General features: G+C 40.9%; 1 protein-coding gene across 3 annotated transcripts in view; it reads right to left on the bottom strand.

Moving 5' to 3' along the window:
- GRK6 (G protein-coupled receptor kinase 6) overlaps positions 1-12,738 on the bottom strand; it is an 83,249-nt gene that overhangs the window by 15,960 nt on the left and 54,551 nt on the right. The window lies entirely within an intron of this gene.

Below are 12,738 nucleotides of genomic sequence, written 5' to 3'. Positions count from 1 at the left end.
ATCCTTAGTCTCTACCACAATTGCACATGCAAAATATACCTATTTGGCTAGAAACGCTGAATCTAAATTTGAAGACATATGGGCCAAATGGCTTAATTCTGCTCATGCTCAGACCGCACATCACCGGCTCTCTGTCTCCAATTCTTCTTTTAGTGCTGTTATGTAATAGTACCAATGGGGGAAATAATGCTACACAATCACTTATTGGTGTGTGCGAGACGGGAAAGAATATATATAGATATATATATATATATATATGTTTATGTGTGTATGTATATATATATATATATATATATATAGACAATTGTTGTATATAAGTGTTATATGCTAGTCTGCTCATTGTAATGTGACCAATGATATGCTAGTTCTATATCTTTTTATTTTGTTTTGTGTTCGTTTTATGTTTGTCTATTTATTGAGGTTTTCTTTTTTGAAAATCAATAAAAAATGCACTTAGTTAAAAAAAAAAAGGAAATAAAGACCTTAAACAACTTGGCATCTATGTAGACGCTCGTGTCGCCGCCCCGTCTTCTCCCGCAGGCTAGTACTTTCGGCGGGATTAACCAGCCCAGGACTGCAACCGGAAACATCAGGGACGGCAGGTAAGGGGTTCCCTGTGGCCACTGACGGGGGGGACCGGCTGTGACAGTCCGTGCCTCCGGCGGTAGGAGACCCGCCGGAGGACGCTGTTGTGCAGAGCCATGTGGAAACTGTCTCCGGCACTAGACCACCGGGACATGAGGGATCCTGACAGCCAGGGGCTTGATGGCGGTGGCCATGTCAGTGTGCCCGGTGGATCCATAAAGCATGAGGGGAGGTACACTATCCCCTGGCGGCCCCTGCCCCAACCTGGATACTGGTTCAGTCGGAAGACTTCCCGCCTCCTGGTTGCTCTTCCCAGCCTCCCTCTATATGAATCAGCCAGAGACCACTCTCAGGTGCTCTCGGTGGCTAGCTCAGTCTCCCTGTATACCTCTCTCTACGGTGTTCAGGTTATACAGAGCTCAATATACTACCAGGCCTGTGCTGGTGTCATGTATGGCTATGTGGTAGTGGCTGAAAGAGCCTGGTGCATATGGTTATAATAAATATTATATATATATATATATATATAAAACAATGTTTGTATATGCATCGCATGTGACTGTTTTGAAATCTGCTGTGTGTTATGCTGCCTTTATCTGAATAACTGACAGTCATAATCTATCACTGCTGTTTCCTCTCATTTAACCAGGGCCGAAACTAGGATATCTGTCACCCGGTGCAAGGCAGCAATTTTGCGCCCCCTCCCTTCCTGTACCTGAAGTTTGTCCTTGCTCCTCCATAAGGCAGTGCACTACTCAGACATCCCTGGTATAGTGACTTACATTATTCCACACACCATAATGCCCATTACACATTATGCCACACATTGTAATGCCTATTACCAAAATGCCACTTACATATTTGCCCGACACCATTTTATACCCCACAGTAAGGCTTCTAATTACTTTAAAGTTACCTGCTCGTTGTCAGGGGTTACATGCATCAGCAGTTTCAGTTTTGGCCCGGAGAGCCCTCTGGCTGAGGAATTGGAAGGCAGATACAGGGTCCAAGAGAGCTTTGGAATTCCTTCCGTTCTCAGGGGGCATTTTGTTTGGCACAGAGTTGGACAAGATTGTGGCTACAGTGGCAGCCTCTAAAACGGCTAGTCTACCTTCCACTGTTAAACCTAAGCGGTCAGCCTTTCGCTCCTTTGGGCCGCAAGGAAAAGCAAGAGGTCAGTCTTCCGCCAGAGCCAATGCTTAGAGGAGGCCACAATCTAGAATGTCCTGGCCAGACAGACATCCGGCTGTCAGGTCACACGTCAAGCCTGCAGCTTGATGGTAAGGGCCTCCCTCTGGGGGATCCCAGGGTGGGAGGCCGACTTCTTCAGTATTCAGACGCCTGGCATCTTACAGCAACGGACGCCTGGGTTCGGGAGGTGGTCACCCAGGGATACGCCCTTACGTTCTGGAGAAGTCCCCCACAATGGTTTTTCAGCACAACTCTGGCAGCGGGTTCTGAGAAAGCCTTGGCCCTCCAGCAGGCTATACACTCCCTGCTGATATCGAGGGTTATAATCCTGGTTCCAGTGAATCACCGGGGAAAGGGATATTACTCCAACCTCTTTTTGATTCAGAAACCCAACGGGTCTCACAGGCCTATTCTAAACCTAAAAGGTCTCAACACATTTATCAGGGTATTTAAATGTATTGGAACACTCACGGCGCAAATATCAAAGGATGACAGCTCCAAAACTCTATCTTGTCTTGCCCAATACAAGAAAAATCAATAAATAAAACAAATTATAGATAGTGTTTCAGGAGCGCTTCCTATTTTTTTATATACTTATTCAATAGTCCTTATGTAGCTTGTCACTTTCTTCAAAAGATTCCTCTTCAAATACCCGATATATATAAAACGAAAAGAGAGAAAAAGGCCACAGGATTGTTTTTCAACTGATTATGTAGGTATAATTCTTTATAAAAGCAGTTCTACGAGGAATCTATCTTATCTTCTCAATTAGAAGGTGTATTCACGTACCATACTCACTTCTATTATGTATGGTATTAAAACATGTAATGGTTTCTTTTTTAAATAGATTTCTACTAATGATCCATATGGCACAACATATAGCAAATAGAGTCTGCACGTACTCTACTCACATGAAATAGAGTGGAGTCAATCATATAATGGTATCTTTTTCAAAATGATCACGTACCAAACTCACTTCAAATAAATGCAGCACAAACACATCAAGGTTTCTTTTGTCCAGTTTTTCAAAAAAAGTCCAGATAATTGCTTGCTGGATAATTCTCAATGTTTATTAAATGTACAAACTTATATGTATATTAAAAAAAGCAAATTCTCAATTTTATGTGGGGAACATCCAAAATAGGGGACAATTCACAAAAAACATCCAGGTACAATAGTTATAAAGGTGTGTGATCCCAGAGACAGTCCAGACCAGTCTCTAAGAAAAAACACACCTAGTAACTTAATGGAAATGCAATGTCCACAGTCCGAATGATCTCCAGATGATGCACACTAACTCCTCTGACCAACGCGTCTCGATATCTAATCTTTCTGAAGGTCTCCTGAGAAGTGCACCCTGACTGTCTTTTATACCTTAAAGCAACCTAAATGAACCGGTCACGTGATCGCGACCGGAAGTTGATATTGGTTTCAGTGTAAAATATGCTTACTGCACTATACCCTTGTCTAGTGAGCATACAGATTTTCCTATAAGTCCTCACGCCACCTCCGGGAACGGTAGTCTAGCGCTTGAGCGTTACAAGGAAGCCCCAGTGTTGTTTCTCCCGGCCTGCCAGAAGTGCGTCACACCCCGGAACTTCCGCCATGTGTTCCACACAAGTGGAACGCAACCAGTGTAAGCTTAGGATGCGGACTGGAAATTTCAATCTGGTGTGCGCTTCACACAAATGGAACGCAAGCCGGACCAGTGCTCCATAATAACGGTGCATAATATCTATAAATACATTGCAAATGATCTACAGATCTCAATCATATAATGCCATATTATGTCTTGATGGCATTTCATATCATCCTAAAACATTCCATATGTAAAACTTTGAATACATAAAAATTCATAAAAAATCCATTCATTATTTGCCATTCAACTTCCGGTCGCGATCACGTGACCGGATCATTTAGGTTGCTTTAAGGTATAAAAGACAGTCAGGGTCCACTTCTCAGGAGACCTTGAGAAAGATTAGATATCGAAACGCGTTGGTCAGAGGAGTTAGTGTGCATCATCTGGAGATCATTCGGACTGTGGACATTGCATTTCCATTAAGGTACTAGGTGTGTTTTTTCTTAGAGACTGGGAATCACACACCTTTATAACAATTGTACCTGGATGTTTTTTGTGAATTGTCCCCTATTTTGGATGTTCCCCACATAAGATTGAGAATTAGCTTTTTTTAATATACATATAATTTTGTACATTTAATAAACATTGAGAATTATCCAGCAAGTAATTATCTGGACTTTTTTGGAAAAACTGGACAAAAGAAACCTTGATGTGTTGGTGCTGCATTTATTTGAAGTGAGTTTGGTACGTGATCATTTTGAAAAAGATACCATTATATGATTGACCCCACTATATTTCATGTGAGTAGGGTACGTGCAGACTCTATTTGCTATATGTTGTGCCATATGGATCATTAGTAGAAATCTATTTAAAAAAGAGACCATTACAAGTTTTAATACCATACATAATAGAAGTGAGTATGGTACGTGACTACACCTTCTAATTGAGAAGATAAGATTGATTCCTCATAGAACTGCTTTTATAAAGAATTATACCTGCATAATCAGTTGAAAAACAATCCTACACATGTGGCCTTTTTTTCTCTTCTCGTTTTATATATATCGGGTATTTGAAGAGGAATCTTTTTGAAGAAAGTGACAAGCTACATGAGGACTATTGAATAAGTATATAAAAAAATAGGAAGCGCTCCTGAAACACTATCTACAATTTGTTTTATACATTTATCAGGGTGCCCAGGTTTCACATGGAAACTCTGTTGTCGATTCTGTTGACCATGGAACCAGGGGATTTCATGGTATTCTTGGATATCCAAGATGCATACCTTCATGTGCCAATTGCACAATTCCACCAGCAATTCCTGCGGTTTGCAGTCTTACAGGAGCATTTCCAATTTCAGGCACTGCCTTTTGGATTATCAACGGCCCCTCGGGTGTTTACCAAAGTCATGGCAGTAATAACGGCCTGCGTCAGGGAATCAAGATTCTGCCGTATCTGGACGACCTGTTAATATTGGCTCAGTCGTCACAAGAGTTGCAGCGTCACCTCAGACTGACTGTAGCATGTCTACACAGACATGGGTGGATTGTAAATTAGGAAAAAGTCATCGCTTCTTCCAGTACAGCCGATGGTGCATCAATGGGCAAGGTTGGATTCTCTGGCACAAAGGATTTATCTGCCAGAGGACAAGATTGCGGTTCTTCAGCTGAAAATATGCAAGTTTCTTCTCAGCCGATCAGTATCAATCCATGCAGCAATGCAAGTCCTAGGTTCCATAGTATGGACTTTCAACATGGTGGAGTACGCCCAGTTCCACTCTAGACCATTGCAGAGGTTAATCCTTTCTCACTGGAGAGGGGAGTACCACCTAATAAAGGCACAGACAATCAGTGCCAGAAGTGCGACTGTCCCTGTCTTGGTGGTTGCAGACGGGTCATCTCAACAAAAGGTCGCCCATTCTGGAATCCAGATTGGGTTCTCCTCACAACCGATGCCAGTGTCCGAGGATGGGGTGCAGTGACAGGTCGTTACACTTTTCAGGGAAAGTGGATGGCAAGAGAAAGTCTTCTGTCTATAAATGTCCTGTTACTAAGGGCAGGTTCAGGCTCAGGAAATATTAAATGGCAGGCCTCTCCAGGTACAATCGGACAACCCCACCGCAGTAGCCTACCTAAACCATCAGGGAGGCACGTGGAGCCAGGCTGCCATGTCGTAAGTGTCAAACATTCTGGTCTGGGCAGAATGTCACCTCCCGGGAATATCGGCAGTCTTCATACCAGGAGTCCTAAATTGGGAAGCGGACTTCCTAAGTAGGCAAGATATACATGCCGGAGAATGGGCTCTTCAACCTCAGGTATTTCAGAAGCTAGTGGACAGATGGGGTCTTCCAGAGGTAGGCACAACCACAGGGTTCCCAGGTACGGGTCCAGGACCAGGGATCCTGCAGCCGAATTTGTGGACGCTCTGGCAGTAAGGTGTAATTTCAGACTGGCGTATCTGTTTCCTCAGTTTTCTCTTCTTCCCAGGGTCATCAGGAAAGTCAAGCAGGAAAGCAGTATAGTAATACTGGTAGCTTCTGCTTGGCCTAGACGCCATTGGTTCCCCGACCTGCAGAGTCTCTCCATAGACACTCCATGGCCTCTTCCTCCAAGGCAGGACCTGTTAATACAGGGTCCCTGCCTGTATACAGACCTTCCTTGGCTGTCTTTGACGGCATGGCTCTTGAGGCCTCCGTCTTAAAGGCAAAAGGTTTGTCCGATTGTGTAATACAGACAATGTTGAAGGCAGGGAAACCTGCCTCTGCCCGCATTTATTACAGAATTTGGCACTCATTTCTTCAGTGGTGTGAACTGAGGAAGTATGACCCTAAGGTGTTTAGGGTCTCGCGAGTGCTTTCTTTTCTTCAGGCCGGGTTGGACAGAGAAAAGAAAACCTGAAAGGTATAAGCGCTGGAAAAGGGTTGCCTCTCTAGCAGCTACCAATATACGAGACAGTCACTCCCTAACAGAAAAGTAGTATCACAAAGATGAAGGTAGCGCTAACAATAATAAACATGTGTTATTAGTTAAAATAGATCATTGGATTCCATCCAAAATTTTTTATATAAAAAATAAAATTACTCAAAAATGTGAAAATATTCTTTCACTAAAACATGAACTATGACATATTACATAAAAACATCAATGGGTAAATATGCATGTAGGATCTCACCCGCAACCTAAAGTCCATATAGGTCTAATTTTCCATATAGCCACTGTAGGGGAACAATAGCAGTCTCGCTCTGGTATAAGTGCCTGTCTTGGAAATAATTCCTGGTATCCGCTAGAGGAATGTCCCTTCCAATTGTATGGATCTGTATAGGTAATTGGGTCCTCACAGTATGCGGTATCCACAGATAGCAAATGCTTGGCTGTAAACAATGACTGGCAGTTCTTAAGTTTCTCATTCCCAGATGTTAGATTAGAGCAAATGGTATAAATCCAGGTAGGTAGGACCAATTGAGGTAGGTAAACATGGGGTGATGATCCTAGTGAAGTGCTGACGCGTTTCGCTGCATTCAAGCGCAGCTTTATCAAAGGTATCCATTGTATGTCCAAAATGGTGCTTTTATACCCCTCCAAACAAGGGTGATTGATTAGCACCTGTATTCAATTTTACAATGCCAAATACAAGCAGTTAACTTATTTCAGAAAATAAAAACATATATAAATGTTGCTATACATAGAATATTTAATATGTTTAGGAGGCAGACCTATTTTAAAAAATATTTATATAAAAAGAGATGATATAATATTATTCCGGAAAATTTTATTCATGACTTCCGGTTTCCCGGCATTAGGTCACGTGATGTAAACAAAAACCCGGCTATGAAGAATATCTTCTAATCAGAAGCCAATCGTGGCTTTTCAGATAAGTATCCCCTAAACGGGGGATAGTAAAGAGGACAATTGTCAACTCAAATGCCTATTTATTACCTTAGTCCCCCTCGATGTCTCAATCTGAGGCAATCCGTGGCCCGATCACGTGCGTCTGTCACGTGATCGGAGAGCGGTTCCATGCGTGACGTATAGTCACGTGCCGTCACGTGATTCACAGTCCAACTTATCTGTGTAATAATGGGCATACAATTTACTCCGATCATGTGATATTGTCACATGACCTGAATTAAACTGCTGCTCTCGATCACATGGCCAACAATTTAACCTATCTCAGATAGAATCAGTATACTTGGAATTATGGGACTTGTAGAAAAAAACAGTTTACTTTCATTGATCTCATGATAATAAAAACAACATTAATACAAGGGTAAATAAATCAATATATATTATTTATGTACCCTGAAAGTATTTAGGTGTATAAATAATAGATGTTAGCCTGCACATATACAAATCCAGAAAACGGAAGTGGGAACACTACTGGAGACCTAGATATATAGATAATGGGCAGGGAACCAAAATACCATCATATTTACAAGTAAAGGACATAAATAATATACCTAAATATTTATCATCCTCCATGGACTAAAGTCAAAACCTTTAATATTAGTTCAGATTTCTTATCCAGCAGGGGAATATATATTCTCCTATTCCTAATGTATCTACTGAATAGTCGATCTTTACAAATTCAATGGGCATAAAAAGAAATATTGGTAAACATAAAAACAAAAATGAGAAAAAAGGCAGATCAATAGATATAAAACATCTCATTACTGTTAATTGAACAGAGACCACCCCAATCAGGAGGAGGTAAAAAATATTAATTTAATTAACAGAATTCAATTCTATTGCCTCATTGAGGCCCTCTGGATATAAACAATTCATTCTGAACATCCAGAACACCTCCTGTTTGCATAGCTCGGCGCAAACCTGGTCCCCATGGCCGTACCCATAATTCGTAAATAAAAAGTGTCTAGAAACAGAAAATAATTGTGCTGTAACATGAAAGCAATAGAATCAAGAAGAAAAATCCTGTGTCTCACTGTAAGATCACTATCTTTGTTGAGTCTTTTAGAAATAGCTTCTATTCCCAAATTGTGTGGGATATTGGAGTAAAAATTTTGCACATCCATAGTTAAAAAAGCATAAGACTCTCTCCATTCGATATTCTGTATCAATTGCAAAATATGGGTGGTATCTTTTATGTGTGATCTTAACGTTGAGACACAGGGCTGCAAATAAGAATCAACATAAAACGATAAATTAGATGAAAGGGAATCAATGCTAGAAATTATAGGTTGCCCTGGGGGTTGAGGTGAGGGACTTGTGGATTTTCGGTAAATGATAATAAATAGTTGTGGTGGGATGTGTACAAAACAAAAAACAGAATTCCTCTCTGGAGATGACTCCATCCTCCATAGCTCCATCCAATAGAGTATATAATTCTGTTAGAGAATGAATTGTGCTATAAAAAATTGTGTATTGATCCTACTAAGAAGCTTCTAACTGTCTCTTAGCTTCCTTGATGTAATCCATTTTGTCCTGCACCACTAATCCCCCTCCTCATGTATCTGCCTCCTTGATCACCATGGAGGCATCTGACATCAAATCTTTTATAGCCTTTCTCTCCCATTTATTTAAATTAATTTTTTTCTCCTTTTTTGGAGCAGATTGACACATTATCTTAAAGTCCTCCAGAGTAGTTTTGTAGAAACTGTCTATACTGGCATTGATTCCCTTTCATCTAATTTATCGTTTAATGTTGATTATTATTTGCAGCCCCATGTCTCAATGTTAAGATCACACATAAGATACCACCCATTTTTTGCAATTGATACAGAATATCGAATGGAGAGAGTCTTATACTTTTTTAACTATGGATGTGCAAAGTTTGTACTCCAATATCCCACACAATTTGGGAATAGAAGCTATTTCTAAAAGACTCAACAAAGTTGGTGATTTTACAGTGAAACACAGGATTTTTCTTCTTGATTCTATTGCTTTCATATTACAGCACAATTATTTTCTGTTTTTAGACACTTTTTATTTACAAATTATGGGTACGGCCATGGGGACCAGGTTTGCGCTGAGCTATGCCAAGCTCTACATGGGGGAGGTCGAGGACCACCTCGTGTGGGGGGCGGCTTTGGCGCACGCCTGGTCCTCTATGGCCGATACATTGATGACCTTTTTTTATTTGGGATGGGGATGACACTTCTGCACAACAATTTGTTTCTTTTTTGAATACTAATTTGTTTAATCTTTAGTTCACGCATGCTTTTGACACTAACCGGATTTCCTTTCTGGATTTGGCTCTAGAGATTCAAAATAATAGGAAAGTCACATCCAATTTCTCTAAAGAAGTAGGTAGAGATGCATATTTGCATTATAATAGTGCACACTACCCTCCCTGGAAAAGAAATATCCCTAAAGGCCAATTACTCAGTCTTAAAAGAAACTGTTCGACAGTTGAATCTTTTGATAAACAGGCAGAAGATATGATTAAGTCTTTTCACCAACGGGGATACCCGAGATTGGTTGTTGATAAAGCTTTAAATGAAGTTAGGATGATAAACAGAGATGATCTCTTAGCTTCAAATAAGAAAATGGGAAAAGAAGAGAGGGATTTCAATAAAGAGGTCACTTTTATATCTACTTTTAATAATCATTATCTACAGGTCAAACATATAGTACGAAAAAATTATAATATCTTGAAACAAGACCGTCTTCTATGTGACCTTATCCCCCCTAAACCTGTATTTATTTTTCGTAAAAACAGATAATTGAAAACCTTATTGGCACCTAGCTATTTAAAATCATCCATGGACCAATCAACAAAAAAAAATGTCATGATATTACCTTTTTTATTATCATGAGATCAATGAAAGTAAACTGTGTTTTTACTACAAATCCCATCATTCCAAGTATACTGATTCTATCTGAGATAGGTTCAATTGTTGGCCATGTGATCGAGAGCAGCAGTTTAATTCAGGACATGTGACGATATCACATGATCGGAGTAAATTATATGCCCATTATTACACAGATAAATTGGACTGTGAATCACGTGACGGCACGTGACTATACGTCACGCATGGAACCGCTCTCCGATCACGTGACAGACACACGTGATCGGGTCATGGATTGCCTCAGATTGAGACATCGAGAGGGACTAAGGTAATAAATAGGCATTTGCGTTGCCAATTGTCCTCTCTACTATCTCCGTTTAGGGGATACTTATCTGAAAAGCCGCGATTGGCTTCTGATTAGAAGATATTCTTTGTAGCCGGGTTCTTATTTACATCACGTGACCTAATGCCGGGAAACCGGAAGTCATGAATAAAATGGTCCGGAATAATATTATATTATCTCTTTTTATATAAATATTTTTTAAAATAGGTCTGCCTCCTAAACATATTAAATATTCTATGTATAGCAACATTTATATATGTTTTTATTTTCTGAAATAAGTTAACTGCTTGTATTTGGCATTGTAAAATTGAATACAGGTGCTAATAAATCACCCTTGTTTGGAGGGGTATAAAAGCACCATTCTGGACATACAATGGATACCTTTGATAAAGCTGCGCTTGGATGCAGCGAAACGCGTCAGGCCTTCACTAGGATCATCACCCCATGTTTACCTACCTCAATTGGTCCTACCTACCTGGACGAGCAACTTAAGAACTGCCAGTCATTGGTTACAGCCAAGCATTTGCTATCTGTGGATACCGCATACTGTGAGGACCCAATTACCTATACGGATCCATACAATTGCAAGGGACATTCCTCTAGCGGATACCAGGAATTATTTCCAAGACAGGCACTTATACCGGAGCGAGACTGCTACTGTTCCCCTACAGTGGCTATATGGAAAATTAGATCTATATCTACTTGAGGTTGTGGGTGAGATCCTACATGCATATTTACCCATTGATGTTTTTATGTAATGTCATAGTTCATGTTTTAGTGAAAGAATATTTTTACATTTTTGATTCATTCATTTTATTTTTTATATAATAAATGTGGATGGAATCCAATGATCTATTTTAACTAATAACACATGTTTAATATTGTTAGCGCTACCTTCATCTTTGTGATACTACTTACGGGTTGGACAGAGGTCTCCATCTGGCTACTCTGAGGCTGCAGGCCTCGCCGCTGTCGGTTTGGTTTCAGAGAAGGGTTGCCACCTTGTCTGATGTAAGAATTTTTTTTCAAGGTGTTCTGAGGGTTCAGCCTCCCTTTGTTCCCCCAGTAGCCCCGTGGGATTTGACATTGGTACTCGGGGCTTTACAGGCTCCTCCATTTGAACCCCTGAAATCAGTAGACCTGAAGTGGTTGACAACGAAGACAGTTTTTCCTCTAGCCATCGCTTCGGCCCGGAGGGTCTCTGATTTAGCAGCCTTATCTTTTCGCTCTCCTTTTTTAATATTTCATCAGGATATAGCTGTTCTTCGTACCAGGACCGGCTACCTTCCTAAGGTGGTATCTCGGTTTCATATGAATGAAGAAATTGTGGTTCCGGCTTTGCAAGCTTCTGGCCTTTCGGCTGGTGAAACATCATTGGATGTTGTGCGGGCTCTACATATCTATGTAGACCGCACTAGCTCCATTAGAAAGACAGATTCTTTATTTGTGTTGTATGGCTATCATAAGCGAGGCTGGCCAGCTAATAAACAGACTTTGGCCAGATGGTCGTGTATGAAAATTTCTCAAGCTTACACACAAGCTGATCTTGTTGTTCCAGACACGGTTACAGCACATTCTATGAGATCTGTGGGACCATCGTGGGCGGTGCGACGGTGTGCCTCTGCTGAACAGATTTGCAAGGCAGCCACGTGGTTTTCCGTCCACACCTTTGTCAAATTTTATGTGTTTGACACATTTGCCTCTCAGGATGCTTCCTTTGGGCGTAGGATTCAAATTTCTACTGAGACACAGGAGCGTCCCCACCCCTAGGAGGAACTGCTTTGGGACATCCCAAGGTAATTTCTATGGACCCCGAAGAAGAAAATAAGAGTTATGGTATAACATACCTTTGTTAACTCTTTTTCTTTGAGGTTCATAGGGTCTACAGAGCACCCACCCTAACGCACCTGTTGTTATTGGGAAATTCTTTTCTGTTGTATTTCTATGATTCACTCTTCTTACAGAGAGTGTGTCTGGATTGCAAGGGTACTTTGTTCCTTTTCAATTTTTCTTTCCTGCTCCTGCTTGGGCTTGATAACAAACTGACTTCCTGTAGCCAGGGGCGGGGTATGTATGGAGGGGGACCCAGTGCATCCTGGGAGCTAAAGCTTGTTGACTGTTTGGTGCCTGGATCACTCCAGCTACATCCCAAGGTAAATTCTGTAGACCCTATGGACCTTGAAGAAAAAAGTTAACAAAGGTATGTTATACCATAACTCTTATTTTCCGGTGGCAATTGAGGAATGTCTGTTTTTCTGTAGGTCTAACATAGTCCTGGAGGATCTCTGTCCAGAAGGG

The sequence above is a fragment of the Taudactylus pleione genome, unplaced genomic scaffold (genome assembly GCF_031769625.1).
Source record: "Taudactylus pleione unplaced genomic scaffold, aTauple2 ptg001990l, whole genome shotgun sequence".
Taxonomy (NCBI): domain Eukaryota; kingdom Metazoa; phylum Chordata; class Amphibia; order Anura; family Myobatrachidae; genus Taudactylus; species Taudactylus pleione.
This window is presented reverse-complemented; position numbering and strand designations above follow the sequence as displayed.